This window comes from Triticum dicoccoides, chromosome 7A, assembly GCF_002162155.2.
Source record: "Triticum dicoccoides isolate Atlit2015 ecotype Zavitan chromosome 7A, WEW_v2.0, whole genome shotgun sequence".
NCBI classification, from domain to species: Eukaryota; Viridiplantae; Streptophyta; class Magnoliopsida; order Poales; family Poaceae; genus Triticum; species Triticum dicoccoides.
The window spans coordinates 362,079,008-362,092,342 of NC_041392.1; positions in this window are offsets into that span (position 1 = coordinate 362,079,008).

Below are 13,335 nucleotides of genomic sequence, written 5' to 3' on the forward strand. Positions count from 1 at the left end.
TTCTGCACCTTACCATGAAAATCCTATTGTTCCTCTCTTTCCAAATATGCCAACAAATGATCATGATTAAAGATGAGAGCTCATTGCGTCTGCTTGTAGTGGTCTGTTGAAGAGAGGAAATCCATCATTCCAGAAAACTTTGAAATGGGAATCTGAACTTGGTTAAGCAGAAGCCCCACACCCCAGCAGCAAAAGGGCAAGAGGTGAACAGGTGAGAGGCAGACTCCCCTCCTAATCTGCAAAGGGGACACAGAGGATTATGAGGCCAACCCCTTTTGGCGAGATTATCGGCTGTCAGGCACTTCCCTTGTACAACCAACCAGGCAAAGAATTGCACTTTAGGGGGGATTTTAATTTGCCATATGAGCTCCTGGAAAGGGAACTCAATCCTTCCCCAGAATTGATACAGATAAGCAGAGTTAGCATAGTACTTCCCATCCATAGTCCATTTCCAGTTTAGGACATCCTCCCTTTCAGACAGCAAAACTACCCGAGTGCGATGCCAAAGGTTGATAAATTCAGAGAGAACATCCACGTCCGGGTTGTGCTTTATCAAAGAAATCCATTTACTGTTGGTGAGGCCCTCATTAACAGTGATCTTCCTCTTCTTGCTGTGCTTATAAAGATTTGGGAAGACCAGAGCTGGAACCCCCCCATTCAACCAGTGGTCGTGCCAAAAGGAAACCGATGTGCCATCCCCCAAGATGAAACAAGTGCTAGCAATAAACAGAGCCTTGACTTCCTTATCGACGGGGATCGGAAGATCATGCCATGGCTTGTCAGTTTCTCTATGATTGAGCCACAACCACCTTACTTTTAGAGCAATACCTTGCTTGTGAAGATCAGGGATACCGAGCCCACCAAACTGCACCAGTGAGCAAACCTGCAACCATCGCACCAAGCACTTACCACCAGTGATAGCATCAGCTCCTACCCAAAGGAAAGCACGCCGTAGTTTGTCAATCTGCTTAATAACCCACTTTGGCTGCTCCACGACAAGAAGCAAAAAGATGGGCATGTCAGATAATACAAAGCGGACAAGAACCAACAACCCAGAGGAGGAGATCCAACGTGCCTTCCATGCAACAATTTTCTTGATGAGCTTATCCAGAAGCGCTTGGAAATCAGTCAATTTCAGATGCTTATCCGAGAGGGGCATCCCCAAATAAGTACAAGGGAAGCTAGCAATTTGACAACCAATAGCAGCTTGCAAAGGAGTGAGATCAAACCCATCACATCTTATTGGAAGAATTTTACTTTTGGCCATATTGGTGCATAGGCCTGTAGCTTTACCAAAGAGATCCATGATCTGTGAAACAACATTGAAGTCCAGCAATAAAGGTTTGATGAAGATGATAACATCGTCTGCGTAAATGGAGGCCCTATGCTTGATGGTCATCCCAAGGGGCGAGATGACTTTCTGCTGCTGAGCGAGGTCCATCAGGCGACCAAGACAATCAACGACCAAGACAAAAAGCAACGGCGAGAGCGGTTCACCCTGCCTCAGGCCTTTCCTACGTATAAAGTTCTGTTCTTCTTTCGTTCTCTTCTTTCTTTTCTTTTTTCCTAGCCGATCATAGCTTCCGCTCAATATTTCTCTGTTTCTCTGCTGTAAGTAGACCTCAGTGTAACACTCTGCTCCATATACTCATTGACCGGGTTTTAGCGATTTGATGGACCCGATTACGGAAACCTGGGATGTTGAGCTCGTGACAGAACTGTTCTGTGAAGAAGATGCAAAAGAGATACCTGCTATTGCTGTTGATAGTGGCATGGACGATCTGGTAGCGTGGCATTCTGACACCAAAGGCTTATTCTCTACGAAATCTGCATATCACTTGGGAACGAGGTTGCGAGGTGCAAGCAAGGACAGGGATGCAAGCTCGTCTACCGTAGTGCTGCAGGCCTCACAAAGATGGAATAGATTTTGGAGTCTGAGCTTGCCTTCTAACATTCGTATGTTCCTATGGCGTCTGTCACACAAGTCGTTGCTTTTGCGAATGAATATCAAGAGGAAACACGTTGACCTGGATACTAGATGTCCGATGTGCTTGCGCCTGGATGAGGATGGGGGACATTTGTTCTTGAAGTGTAAGTTGGTAAAGCAAGTATGGAGGGAATTGCAGCTTGAGGATGTCAGGCTCGTATTGCTGGAATGTGTAAATCCTGATGCTATTTTTGATCACTCGTGGTCGCTGAAACCTGAAAAGCGTGACCTGATGCTTGTATTTCTCTGGGAGTGGTGGAAGGTTCGGAATGAGGCTAATCACGGAGAAAAGATTAAGCCGGCTGCTGGAGTGGCGTATTATGTTAGGAAACTGTTGACGAATTTCTATGTTGAGGAAGAAAGTATTCAGGCACATACATTGCCAGCTATAGTTCAAGTTTGGAGAAAACCGAAGGGAAGGCAGGGTTTGTTAAAATAAATTTCGATGCTGCTTTTTATGTTGAAGAGATAAGAGGTGCTTGGGGCTGTGTGGCTCGTTCAGGACAAGGGGAGTTCATTTTTTTCGAACCATGCAGGAGGACTGCATGTATTATATTAAAGACAGAAGGAGAAATACATGACCAACATCCATCAGAGTTACAAGAAGGACAATCTAAACTTCAGCAAACAAAAAAAAAGACCCAAAAACCCTGACCACCACAACTGTCTACAAAAGCCTCAAATAGAACGAAACTAAAATAATACAAAACGACCTAGACTTGCTTCTGCCCAATGCATCACGTCAATCTTGATCTGATTGATGATTCCTTGAAGCGGTGTGTGCGAGTTTTAAAAAATTCTGCCATTTCTTTCCCTCCATATACTCCATATAATTAGTGGTACCATAGTGTTCAAGGAATTCCTTCTAGGTCCATGGACTCTATTTTTGGCCTCTTGCCACCACTCCCAGAAATCAGGAGCATTTTGAGGGATGGCGTCTCTCAGATTTTCCCAAAGAAGCACTGAACTCCAAATGATGGTCAGAACACTACAACCCATGAAGGGATGATGAACTGATTCTTGCGCAATATTGCAGAAACAACATGCAGCATTATGAGGCAAATCACGCTTAGCTAGACGGTCCGCTGTCCAGACACGCCCCTTGACGACCAACCAGAGAAGCTTGCATTTTAAAGGAGCCCAAGCCTTCCAAATGATGTGAGAAGTATTACACATAACTGATGCAGCGAAGTGTACCTTATAAATAGATTTCACCGAGTAGGTACCTTTAGAATTCCACGACCAGAACCATTTGTCTTCAGCACCATGTATGATTTGAACTTCAGAGATCGCCTCCCATAAGGTTAAGATCTGATGAAAAATGCGAATATTTATTTTCCCCTTTATGTCCTTGATCCATACTGCACTAATCATTGCTTTTGCTACTGTTCTTCTCTCCCTAACGACTGGAGGCATGGAACTGAAAACTTCTGGCGTGATATCTTCTACTGTGGCGCCATTGATTCACTTATCAGTCCAGAAGAAACATCTATTTCCGTTGCCTAACTCAACATGAGCAACAACATTGAGTAGACGCATTTCATGATTTTCCAAAGGATTTAGTAAGATGCTCCATGCACAATTATTTGATGTACGTGCCTTCCAAGCCCACCGCAATCGAAGTGCGGAGTTCATGATCTTCAGGTCCAGAATGCCTAGTCCTCCATGCTCTTTCGGACGACAAACTTGTTTCCAGCTCACCAAGCAGTGTCCGCCATTTACCACATCAGTACCTTTCCAAAGAAATGCTCTGCGGATTTTGTCAATGGCCTTGAACACCCATGGGGGAGGGTCAAGGGACATTAAGTGAAAAATTGGAATGAATGATAACACTGCTTGGACTAAAATTAAACGACCACTCTGGTAGAGGAATCTTGTGCGCCAGAGCCCTAATCTCTTTCTCAATGTGTCGATGAAGCCTTGAAAATCCTCCTTACGAAGCTTCTTAAAGCTAAGCGGCAGCCCTAAATATTTTATGGGAAGGCGAGGTATTTGGCAATTGAGTGTGCTTCCAAAATCTGCAATCTGATCTTCACAAAAAATAGGGGAAAGCGAGCTCTTTCCTAGGTTGCATCGCAACCCAGAAGCATTTCCAAAGATGTCCAGTAGAAACTTAGCTACAACTACCTCTTCCTGTGTTGCCTTAAGGAAGAGAATGACATCATCAGCGTAGATGGACATGCACTGAGGGATAACAGATCTATTGCTAAAAGCATCCAGAATCCCACACTCCTCTGCCTTGTCGAACAGTTTACATAAAGTGTCCATGACAATGATAAAAAGCATGGGAGATAGGCCATCGCCTTGCCTGAGACCACAACCATGCCAGAAACTTTGTCCAGGGATGTCGTTCAAAAGAATTCTAGTAGATGCTGTTCTGAGAAGCATAGCAATCCAAACGCACCATTTTGGTCCAAAGCCCACTTTTTGAAGAACTTCCAATAAAAATTGCCAGGCCACCGTGTCGAACGCTTTAGCGATGTCTAGTTTAAACAATACACTCTTACATTTCCTTTCCTTCAAATGCTTGGCAGATTCTCGGACCATCTTAAAATTCTCATGCAGCGATCGCCCCTTCATAAACGCTCCTTGATTTTCACCTATGATATTTGGCAGTAGAGTCGCCAATCTTCGGGCCAAAACCTTAGAGACAATTTTTGTTAGGCTGTGCACTAGGCTAATTGGGCGGAAATCATTTTGCCCGCAAGCTCCCGTACGTTTAGGCAGCAAAATAAGATGTGCACGGTTTATCTTGTCAAACGCCTGAAAATTAAGCGAGTGAATGCATTCAAAAACTTCCATCATATCTTTCTTTATCACTTGCCAACGATTCTCATAGAAAGCTATGTTATAACCATCCGGTCCAGGAGCTTTTTCCTTCGGCATGTCCTTAATTGCATCCCAGATTTCTTCCTCTGTGAAAGGTAAATCCAGCCTGCTCAAATCCGTTTGATTTAAGCCCAGGAAATCAAGATTCAAGGTGCATTGCCTTGCCACCGGTGTCCCAAACCTTTCTATAAAGTGTTTTCGGAGAGTTTCTTCTATGCTGTCATGGGAGGAGACGACCGTCATACCATCTGAGAGGGTCCCAATAAAATTCTTTCTTCTTCTGTGGTTAGCTTGAATGTGAAAGTACATAGTATTAGCATCTCCCTCTCGTAGTCTTGTAATTCTGGACCTTTGACGAGCTATAGACCTTTCAATAGCACACAACCCAAGCAACTTGTTCTTCAACTCCCTCCTTAGCCATCTCTCCCTGTATGATAACCTCCTAATATCTTCTGCTTGATCAAATAGGCCAATGATGGTCTTAGCCCAAACAATCTGCTCCTGGATGTCACCATAATTTTTAGCACTCCAGCTTTGTAAGGCCTTGTGTTAGGAGCTAGGGTTCTGCCGGTTCTAGGGCGGAGATTGTAGGGGAAATATGGAGGAAGACGAGGTCAAGGGAGCGGCGGCCGGCGGCTGGGCGCCGTCTGATGTAGGGTAGAACCCTAATCGCCCGATCTTTCACGAAAGGAGCGGAATCCCGCGAAGAACACAAAGGGGAAACACAAGAGGAACACTCAAACTAACAAGAACAAGTCACAAAAGTGCTAGATCCTTGAGTACAAAGGGGAAGATACACGATCCAAAGTCAAAAACGGACGATACACGGTAACCGGTCTTCTCCGTGAGGAGGTCTTGATGGTCTTCTCCGTGAGGAGGTCTTGAATCCAAGTGGATCTTCTCTGAAGAGGGGCCGCGGTCTCTCTCAAGGAGTAGATCCGATATGGATGAGCGAAGATCTATCTCACGAATGAGCTAACACAATGCTAACCCTAACTAGAAGGAGGTGGGGGAGTATATATAGTCTAAGCCACGAAGGGGTAAGTGGGAAAGAGGGATACATGTGCCCTTGGCCCGTTCACTGTGCGCAAACAGGCGCCGGATGTCCGGGCTAGGGGCCGGATGTCCGGGGCTTCGCGACGGGCCGGATGTCTGGGCTGGGAGGCTGGATGTCCGGGCTGGCGGGGTTGGTCTTGTTGCTCTCGGGTTCGGCGATGTCCGGATTTCTGGGGCCGAGGCCGGATGTCCGGGACTTGGCGAGGCGTCGGATGTTCGGGGTAGACGCCGGATGTTCGGGGCCTATAACACTTGGCGGCTGGGAGGCTGTTGTTGTAGGGGTCATCTCCAGCGGCCGGATGTCCGGGTCCTGGAGCTGTCTCCGTCTTCTTCCGCCGTCGCTTCCGCGCACGCTTAGCCTTGGTCCTTGGGTTCTCCATGGTTTCCTCGGGTGTACCTGGGTATGCACAAGGTTCGTGCTTGAAGTAGCATCCATGTCTTACATGCGGAAAGGGAAGATTCAGAAAGGAGCGAGTTCACCTTGTGTCCAATGGCGTATGCTCGAGTGTAAATGGGGATGATCGTAGGATGCTCCACATCATCTCCCCTCCCTTGGGAAAGATCCGACCTCGGATCGTGATCCTCATCACCATGTAAACAGTTGTTGTGGACGGACTTGTAGTTGGACGGAGTTGAAGACATTGCACAATACAAGTACTCCAAGGTGTCGCCGGAGTGGTATACATGCAAAAGGAGCAAACACAAATGACACTCGGAAATACAATGATTAGCGCGCACAAAGTGTCCATCAAATAAGAAAGAGTCCGTGCGACAAGATTGATCATGACAAGGTGCATGAAGCTTATCCAAAATATATGGAATGGTATGCAAAGCAGTCATGGGAGGAAAAACATTCATTGTGCACACAAATGTATTGTGAATGTGATCGATGCAACCACGGTGCAAAATGATGTCATGGAGAGACGGTTTATCAATATCATGAATATGGCAATGGATGCTCAATATGAGTATGTGATCATGCAATTGATGATGAGCAATATGATTATGATGTATATATATGCCATCAAGGAAGATCACAGCAAATTCGCTAAGAAAGTGCACAAGCTCATATATCATGGATGACATGGGAATACAAGATGCAACAAGGCAATCATGATGTGAGTCAATCCATGCATAAGATGCAAATTTGTCATGTGTATGATATGTCCAATGAGCATGACATGTGTGAGCACAATCAACAAATATGGAGGTGTTGGTGTACCAATGCTCGATGTCGTGGCATGAGTGGAGGTTCGAAGGTGCTTCCAATAAGTCCGAGCGCTCCTCAATGCGAAGGTCCATAGAGCCAATCTTCAATGTCGCTCCTCCGTTCGCGAGATGTACCATGTAGACAACAAGAAGGAAACAACAATGTAAGAGTGACCCATCCAATATGCATATTTGAGGATGGCTCAAAGGGAAGGAGTTCACCTTTGTGAGAATGTCGAAAGTGTTGGTGTCGCACATCGTGTATGCCTTCACATGACCAAATTGTGTCATGACGGTATCGCCTTGTGAATCTTTCAACATGAAAGAACATGACAAACACTCGGAAAAAACGAGGTTAGCGGAGATGCAAAACCTATCAGTCGTGTGGTAAAATACCCAACAAGTGTATGCATCATGCTCATCATAAGAAAGGACAAGGGAGCATTTTATAGTATGGAGGCATATGATGCGAGAACAACCAAATTCAGTAGGCCCAATCAAACAAGCATGCATCACAAGTAAGGTGTCCAAGTCTCCAAGATCAGTAAGCATAGATGCAACAATTGGAAGCAAGCGACAATGAACAAGATGTATCATGTGAGAGGCACGAGCATATATGTCATCAACCCAAGAAAGCGAGTAAGAGTTGAACATGGGTGATGCGACAAAGCAAGCAATCATGGTGATCAAGTCAAGCAAGCTAGTAGTGCGAAGATGCAACATACTAGAAGGAATCATGGCAAACATGTCATGGGTGCAAATAGTGTGCATGAATAATTCACATGACATAGCACAAGCATGAAAGGAGGATATGAGCAAAATAGCATCAATAGCATGAGGCACATGATAAATATGGCAATAGCAACAAGGGTCTCCACCAAGCATGCAAATACACATAGGAGTAGCATAATGGTGAATCATGGGTAGATGCAATCAAGGGTCACAATTGCATGGCAAAGGCATAGAAGCAAGCATAGTATGCAAAGTGAACACGGTAAAATGAGCAAGAAGCGACAAGCGGTATATAGCCCATAGCCGTGTGAGAGCCAAGTGAGAGAGATGCGCGTAGTCGTTGCGGGAAGAGAGCGGTGGGAAGGATAGTTCATGGAATCCCAAGTCATCTTTGCTCTCAAGAGCTCGTTTCGTCAACTCTTGGGATTGAGAGGTTGACGAGTATACGTGAGTACCTACACAAAACAAAGACAAAGGGAAAATTGTGCATGCGTGGTAGATGTACACATCATCCATCATGATGCGCACGTGCAAGTGTTGGTTAGCACAAAATAGCCAATGCTCAAATAAATGAGATGTGTGATATAGAAACATGTCATCCATCATGATAAGTTTGTTGTTATGTATAGCATAATGGAGACTCAAATTGTGTAATGCATCACGAGAAATATGTAGAGCATTGTTATTCATGGAATGCATACGGTGCAAGCAATTATGAGCATCATGCAAAGTATGGAATGCATCAAAATCTCTGAATATGTATGAGGAAACTATGGGGGTCTCCTCATGAGCATTAATGGAAACATCACATGGAGAATATTGACAACATCCAAAACAATGCATATTTGGAACAATGTGATCATGGCATGGCATAGTAGATGAATTGCGCAAATCATGTAAAGGAAGCATAGCAATATCATCACATGAAAAACAAAAGCCAATGAGCATCATCTCGTCATCTATGCCATAAGTGCAAATGGGATCTATTTTAATGGGGCATGCATAGTTACTATGTTGAGATTGAAATGATGCGATATGGGAGATCTCACTCATAGCATATGACGAGTTCAATGGATTGTCAAACATGATGTGACCAATAGAATTTTCACATGATATCCTATGGAGCATAGCATCACAACTAGGCAACTCAACATGCTCATCATCATATTCATCATAAATAGGCAAGTCATGGAATGAAGAAGTCACACTAGCATGAAGCATGGGAATAGGTGGATCAACATCATGCAAGCAATCATTAGTGAGATTATCCACTAGTGGGACAAGAGAAGCACCATCACCTATGTTACCTTTGGAGCATCGCTCATGTGTTGTAGCTGAGGTGTCGAAGACCAAGTCGTGGTCATCTTCATCTTGATGGAACCATGTGGGGGGTGCATCTTCTTCCACCATGGCCATCGTTGTCTCCATTGGAGGTATGGACTCGTCGAGGATAGGCGTGTCGTCATGTAGGAGACCTAGCACCAAAGAAGAAAACACAATCGGAGTAGAGGTTAGGTCGTTAGAAATCATAGTGGCCTCACATGCCGTGTCAACTACCTCACTCACTAAGTGTGGTGGCTCACTCACTCCCTCTTGGATGCTCTCACTCATATGGTTGGTGGAGTCACTCAAATGCCTCTCAACCTCACATAGGATGTGTGGCATGCTCTCAAGTGTGGGGCTAGTGGTGGTCACACTCATCCTCTCATAGGAAATGCTCTCAATGTCACGTATGGTGGAGTCACTCATGTCACTCATGTGGTGGTGGCTTTCCTCACATGGCAATTGGGGCATCTCTTTATATGTGGGTGTCGGAGAGATGTAGGTGCAAATGTCTCCATGCTCAATCATGTCGTAGTCATAGCCATGGATGAAGGCCTAAGATGGCACATCATCACTCTCCTCCAAGACCAAAGATAAGGTCTCATGTGCGGTCTCATAGCTTGACTCGGAGTATGAGTCCAATATGGGCGCCGTCTTCATGTTGTTGAAGAGGTTCGTGCTTGTCGCCGTGGTCGAAGGGGATGGTCCTTGCTCGACCTTCTTGTTGCCGTCTTATTGTAGGAGGCCCATATGATGTGGCACCTCGTAGCTTGTCTCCATGACCAAAGGGAATGTCCCATGCTCGGCCATCTTCCTTGGGAGGCTTCCGAAGATGGAAGTGTCGCCCTTGCTCGTAGTTGGTCGCCATGTACTTGATGATGTCGATGTAGGCGAACTCACGGGAAGTAGGCGAAGATGCCGTACGTTCAAAGGCAAAGATGCCTTGATATCACTTGGCGAAGATGCCAAAGTAGTTGTTGTAGCCGTAGCTCCGTCTTGGTGGTGCTCGTGATGTTTGGACTTGGCGTGAAGTAGGGCTTGTTGGGACTTGTGCATTTGCACTCGTGGATCATTATCATGATGATGGTGTCATTGTCGTGCTTGAGCTCGTAGTAGATGTCGTTCGTCGTCGTCGTGCACATGTTGCTTGGAGGTTACTTGCCCTTCATGACGAGGTGGGTCACGAACGTGATGGTGGTCGCCATGGAGATGTGGACGTGGACGACTTGCGCTTGCATCATTTTACGCTCCAAAGACTTGTGACTTGAATGTCGCCGCCTTGAGGATGATGAAGGGGAAGAACATTTGATCAACAAGGTCCGAATCTCCTCCATCCTTGCATCTTGCTCCTCCTTTTACGCGAAAGCTTGTTGTCAATGTAGTCCCTTTTCCTTGCTTCGGAGTGACGAATGTCGATGGAGAGGTTCTCGATGCGCTCTCGCAATCTTGATTGTGCGCCTTGCATTTGTCGTTGTAGATCGAAGATTGACGCTTTGGTGATGTAGTTGTTCACGCCATCGTTGTTGTGGAAGACCGGAGATGAAATGCCTTTCCTATCCATCACTCCAAGAGAAAAATGTGAGTGGTAGAAAGAGAAGAACGAATACCAAATGTACCTTGACCGAAGTTGAAAATGGATCAATGATCACTCCAATGTGGACAAGGAAATAGCACAATTGGTACCAATTCTTGTCGGTTTCTCACACCTACACAAGTAAGGCTTATGGTGGAGCTCGGTGAGGATAGTGGCACAAAAAATTGGATGCAAAATGTTAGCAAGAGTCAATAATGTTGAATGAGATTCACAAATTCGCAAGTGAAACAAATAGACCAATAGCACTGAATGGCACACGGATAGATTAATGGGGTCGTGCAACCAAGGATGAGCACAAAATGTGGAATCCACGGAAAACGCTCGTGTTGCACAACTCAAGAGAGACACTAACACGATTTCTCAATAGGCGGATATGACACTTGTGCACAACCTATAAGATGCAAAAATGTATGAACTTTCTATCCCAAGTATGCTATGTATGTATGTTCCGGTGGTATGATCCAGGATGATCGGATATGACAATGTGGTATAATGCTATGGCTATTGCTTACAAGCTTCTTTGCTCTTTCTCTTTTGCTTAAAAGCTTTTTTTATTTTTGTATGGCCACTTTGCCAAATGCACAAACCAAGATAGCAATTGTATATATGCAGGAACAAACTTGAGGCACACGAGATGATATGATACCAATATGATATTGTATGTATGCAATGGGAGGTGTAGCTTGATGATCACTAATGTGCACAAGTAACATTGCCGGCAATACTCAAATGGCTAGTCTCGATAGGCAAGTAACGCAAAATGGGCTAGGGTTTATCAATGCAATGGCAAGGGAATATACAATGGAGGGATACCACGATACCAAGATGATATGGAGGTTACCGTCCGTGTCGATGACGAGTGGTGGTGATCTTGATGGAGATACCAAGATGATGGAGACTCGTCCCTAAGTAGCCGAAACACCTTAGGAAACGGAAAAACCGCGAACTCAAAATCTCAAATGTCAAATGTCAAATGGTGGTAGCGGGATGTGGTGGTGGTTTTGTGGAAGCTCAATGGGATTGCGGAAATGGAGGGTAAGGTGGTGGACTATACACGGTGTCGGAGTTGGAAGCACGGTCCATAGTCTAAGTAGCCGAAACACCTTAGGAGACACAACTCACAACACAAACAAAATTGGGTTAAGTTGGGGTGGAGGGAGTGTGAGGTGGGCAAAACTATGCGGAAGTTATGGTGGTGGTGGTTGATGAAGAAGCAACCATCCCTAAGTAGCCTAGACACCTTAGGAGACTCAAGTCACTCCTCAAGCAACCACTAATGCAATGGGGAACAAAATTGGTTAGGTTGCGGAAGTCGGTGGTGGAGTAGCGGATGATGTGGTGGAAGCCCTAGGCAAAGATGCCAAAATTGTCAAAATTTGATGGAGTCAAATGGTGATGGTAGTATTTTTGTGGGAAGGGGGATGTCAAGAGCTTTTCAACAAGCTAAAGAACGCGAAAAACGGACTCCGGATGAATTAGTTATGGACAAAACGGTGAAACGGGGAAGGCTGAAATCCCAGGGGAATTTTGGGGGCTATTTTTGTGGGAAATTTTCGAATTTAGGACGAAATCAACAAAATTAGGCTAGAAAACAAAGAGGGAAGCCTCCGAAATCGTGATCAACGTGGCTCATGATATCAAAATGATGTAGGGTAGAACCCTAATCGCCCGATCTTTCACTAAAGGAGCGGAATCCCGCGAAGAACACGAAGAACACAAAGGGAAAACACAAGAGGAACACTCAAACTAACAAGAACAAGTCACAAAAGTGCTAGATCCTCGAGTACAAAGGGGAAGATACACGATCCAAAGTCAACAACGGACGATACACGGTAACCGGTCTTCTCCGTGAGGAGGTCTTGATGGTCTTCTCCGTGAGGAGGTCTTGAATCCAAGTGGATCTTCTCCGAAGAGGGGCCGTGGTCTCTCTCAAGGAGTAGATCCTGAAGGAAATATGCCCTAGAGGCAATAATAAAGTTATTATTTATTTCCTTATATCATGATAAATGTTTATTATTCATGCTAGAATTGTATTAACCGGAAACATAATACATGTGTGAATACATAGACAAACAGAGTGTCACTGGTATGCCTCTACTTGAGTAGCTCGTTGATCAAAGATGGTTATGTTTCCTAACCATAGACATGAGTTGTCATTTGATTAACGGGATCACATCATTAGGAGAATGATGTGATTGACTTGACCCATTCCGTTAGCATAGCACTTGATCGTTTAGTTTGTTGCTATTGCTTTTTTTCATGACTTATACATGTTCCTATGACTATGAGATTATGCAACTCCCGTTTACCGGAGGAACACTTTGTGTGCTACCAAACGTCACAACGTAACTGGGTGATTATAAAGGTGCTCTACAGGTGTCTCCGAAGGTACTTGTTGGGTTGGCGTATTTCGAGATTAGGATTTGTCACCCCGATTGTCGGAGAGGTATCTCTGGGCCCACTCGGTAATGCACAAACTATAAGCCTTGCAAGCATCGTAACTAATGATTTAGTTGCGGGATGATGTGTTACGGAATGAGTAAAGAGACTTGCCGGTAACGAGATTGAACTAGGTATTGAGATACCGGCGATCGAATCTCGGGCA